We start from the raw sequence: 4415 nt of genomic DNA on the forward strand, positions 1-4415 counted from the left end.
AACATCGAGACCTCGGTTCTCCAACATGCCGTCGACCCAATTGTCTATCGCCAGGCATTGGGTCTCAGGCTCGATGGCCTTTCGACAGATGGTACATTCCTTTTTCATCACACGACACAGAGTGATGCACCCACATTCCTCGCAGGTTGTATTTTTAACCAACATAATGACAACAAATAAATACTTCCAGGGCCAGAATATGAGCAAAATGATCAGATGCACATTGGTTTTACTCACTTACATTGTTTTCTGTTTTCGTCTTGTTCTCTTCCGTTCACGAAGCTGCACCTCCTTCTTGAACAGTTCATCCTTTTCTTGCCCCAAGTGGAAATGGGTTTCTAAATTTTTAATTTGGCGGAGCCAACATTCTTATTATTAATATTATTAGACGGTTTAAACCTTCACACATATACCTTTCCTTTGACACAATTTAAAGTCTGTCAGATTGTGCACCTGCACCAGCTTCAACATACCATCATATGCTTCAACAGAACATTTTTATTTTAAAAGGTGTTTTTTTTATTATTATTATTACTAATTTAGTTAGGTGGTTTGAATTCAAAACTTTCCCAGCAGGAGGGGCTACACAGCAAAGACAAAACTTCCCCGAGGGTTTTCCATGCGCACTCAGCTGCCAGCTCCAGTTTGTTGTTGTATCACCTGTCAGTTAAATGACTCGAGGTTGCATTTCAGCTTTATTAATCATCTGACAGAAGGTGAAAAATCCGTTCCTCTTATTTTGTGTCAGGCTGAAGGTGGGAAAATGATAAATACACACCAACGAAAGACAGCTTTGTTGCCTCTATGAAAGTATACATGATTTGCGACTCCACCCAGTTTAAAAACTCTGTAATATACCACCAGATTTTGGTAACAATAACCTATTTTTGCATGATATGGGGGCTTTTCCTTTTTTATGTCATTGTTTCTCTGTCATGTTCAGTAAGCATCAAATGGTGGCACATTTATCAACAGGGGATCATGCAGACAGACATCAAGATTGTGATTGACAAGCAGCATTTGTGAAACAGGTCATCAATCTCACACAGACCTCAAGTGTCTGTAAAGATATGACGTGCAGCTTAAATTGCTGCAGTGTTACAAAATGCATTTGTGATATCCCGTCTTGTTTATGAAAGATTTATGAATTTTTATGCCCTTGCCTCAGAGTGCATTGAATTATTTAATAGTAGAGTTTCTATTTTTAGGGTATAGTCAAAATCAACTGTATGTGGTACAATTTAACTTGAAGCTTGAAGCTTACAGAGACTTTCCCTGAGCAGACCTCAACGTTGTTGTTTTTTTTTGTTTGTTTGTTTTTTCTAACCCCACTCATTACTAGCAATAGGCATATTCTGGTGTCATCAAGGCCCTTTGATGCCAACACTGATCATCACTCAGCAAGTTACAGAGTAAGTTTCCAAAATGTATAAGAGTGTGGGAGTGAAAACAGGCATGGAAAGCAATCACCAATTTAAACATTTTATTGTATCAAACAAATTTAAATTACAGATGTAATCGTTTCAATTCAAATAAAACTAGAATGGGAACTCTGAAGATTTTAAACCATATAAAGTACATCATTACCATTAAAAACAGAACATTACATGGTTCATAAATACAATACAGGAGAAAATAAACAAAAGACTACACAGGAATGTCTCACTGTCTTTCTTGTTTGCTGGGGATAAAGTGTTGTTTGTTGGGAAAGAGCTTCTCATGCTGTGGTTGAATAATCTGCTTCAGAGAGATCAAACACTCGGGTGGCTTTCGTTTTTGTTTTGTTCTGTCATTTCCTGATGTCGAGTGTGAAGTAATGACAAGGATTCTTCACAAAATCTACATGATAAAGCCACTTCAGTGATTTGATGACAAACAATGTGTTTATGACTTTATGTTTTTTTTGCTTGTCATCTATAAAATTGGAATGAAAATAGAATGCAGCAATTACAATTTGTGTCCAGTGTTTACAATTGCTTTTTAACGTCAATCCTGTACAAAGAACAATACAGTAAAATCCCTCAGGCCTCCACAGACTGCCACTGTACATTCAGTGCCATGCTAAATAAATTAATTAATTAAAAAAGTGTCTCATGTCCAGAATAAAAATCCTCGAGAAGCATTCATGTGTCAAAAACGAGGGTGCTGTTTACTCACTGGAGTTGAGTTTTTCATTGTTAATCCAAAATATGCAATTTTTTTGTGGACACAATCTGATGTAATGTGCCCTGCCTTTCAACTGTTAAAGCGACAATTTGAGTGGTACATGTCTGTTATCAGTACATTAATAGACAACATACATCTCTTCTGTGAATTAGAGAGGCATTATTTACTAGTTACCCTGCTAGTTACCTAGTTAACATCTCATATTTAAAAGTGAAAATAGGATATAACTTAATTCAACGTTATTATCTGTGTAGGCATCCTTTTTGAAGTTCATTGTCCTCAGGGGTTTTTTAAGCCTTAAGAATTTGGTAACCTGTCTTGAAAAAGCAACCAAAAGTGCATTTGAACAGGCTCACGGTATGTTCAGGTATGTTCATATGCTGTTTATTGTCTCACAGCTGAATCCTCAGTTAATCTGCTGTAAATTGTTGTAAACCTGAATGGATTAAACATTATACATTACAAGACAATTATTAGTGACACAGCTGGCTGGTGATAATGCATCCAGATGGGAATATCTGCTGATGTGATTTTTTTCCATAGTTCTCCAATTATCAGTATTGTTTGAAAATAACTGAGGTAGAGGACGGGTAGTTTTGTAGACACCAGCTGAAGTTAGTATCACCATGCCCTCCTCTTCCTCACCACCAATAATAATAATAATAATAATAATAATAATAATAATAAAAGTATTAAAATTCAATAACGACCAAGTTACAGGCTAACCCAGTCACACTTTTTAAGGCTATTCTAATATATAAAAGAAGGGATGCACAATGTTAAAGTAGAATATATGATCATCCACATTTTCCTGCATTTAGGTTGTGTGTCCCCCAGAGTTACATTGGGTTGAGAATCCTGAATTAAGAAAAGTACATCTCTTGTCAAAATCAGCCAAATGTGTATGGTGCAAATTAATTTCTTTGGCAAATTGAGACATTTTGTCTTCAGATTGTTATTTTGTCATGTTTTATTTAAATTATAAAAAATATTTAAATCTTGTAATTTCTTAATTAATCTGCATAAATAAGATGAAACACAAAAGACTGCAGATAAAGCTGAGAGCTGTGATTTGTTGTTAAATTTTGTCTTTAACATAGTGATGATACTGATACTTCTCGAGCAGATGAATATGCTGTTATGGCTGCAATTATCATATTAATCTGAAAGCTTTCTTGATTCCTTATTCATTATTTCATGTGTAAACGGTAATGAAAATGGTTGAACTATCCCTCATAGACATCAGACGATCACACTGTGTCCGCACAGACGTCCTGAGCAGCATGTGAGCTGTCCTCCATCTGTCACACAGGAGGCTTTCAGGCACAGTGTGGAGTGCTTTTCTTTTTGAACATCCATCCATTCATTCAAAATAGCCTCAAATGTAAAATGCAGGAAAAATAGACTTGCTTGCACAAAAATACACTTCACTGTAAACATGAGCCATTACAACCTCTGTGCAAATACCAGCTTCCCTAAATTACAGCCGAAACAGGAAACTTGGCCAAAATCATCTCTGTGTGGACACAGTTTGAAAACATCACCATTTTTTTTATGGAATCAGAAAACAATGTTTAACTTTTTTTGTTTTTAGATAAACCCGATAGATAAGTTTAGATAAATAATTGCTGCAGCAAAAAATAGAACAGCAATATATCCATAAACACCCAAACCAATGGTGTTAAGATTTTTTTTTTTTTAATCCGTTGATGTAAACTGTTTCAAACTAAATGCAGCATCTTCCTCCTGGAGCTTTGCGCAGGGTTTTTAAAATGATGGATTTGGCTCCAGTTTTATTACGAGGTACAGACTTTCAGATTTTATTGCTTCCAGATGGAACAATGATCACTGAAGTCATGACAGACATGATAAAAATTGTTTGAAAGAATTGCCAATTTGTTGACATTCGACATTAAAAAGGATCATTGAGCATGTCATTTGTGGTGGTTGATCATGATTGTGTGCTGAAAAAGTGTATTTCTACCAAGTCTAAAGTTTCAGTGTGTTTCATAAATACAGAAGGCAAGATAGAGTTCATTGCAGGGGGGAAAATAAATAATTCTTGACAATATATGACACAAAATAAAAGTGGAAACTTAGATTCTTGTTGTGGAGGTGGTAACTAAGGCCTGGCTGCAGAGTTTAGACGCCCTGATGTTTCTGAAAAGTGGATCTGATCTGCAGACACAATCTTCTGTCACTGGCTGAGTGAGCAGACTGAGCAGCATTGTGTTGTGCAGAGGACGTTT

Source organism: Blennius ocellaris (genome assembly GCF_963422515.1).
Source record: "Blennius ocellaris genome assembly, chromosome: 4".
Taxonomy (NCBI): Eukaryota; Metazoa; Chordata; class Actinopteri; order Blenniiformes; family Blenniidae; genus Blennius; species Blennius ocellaris.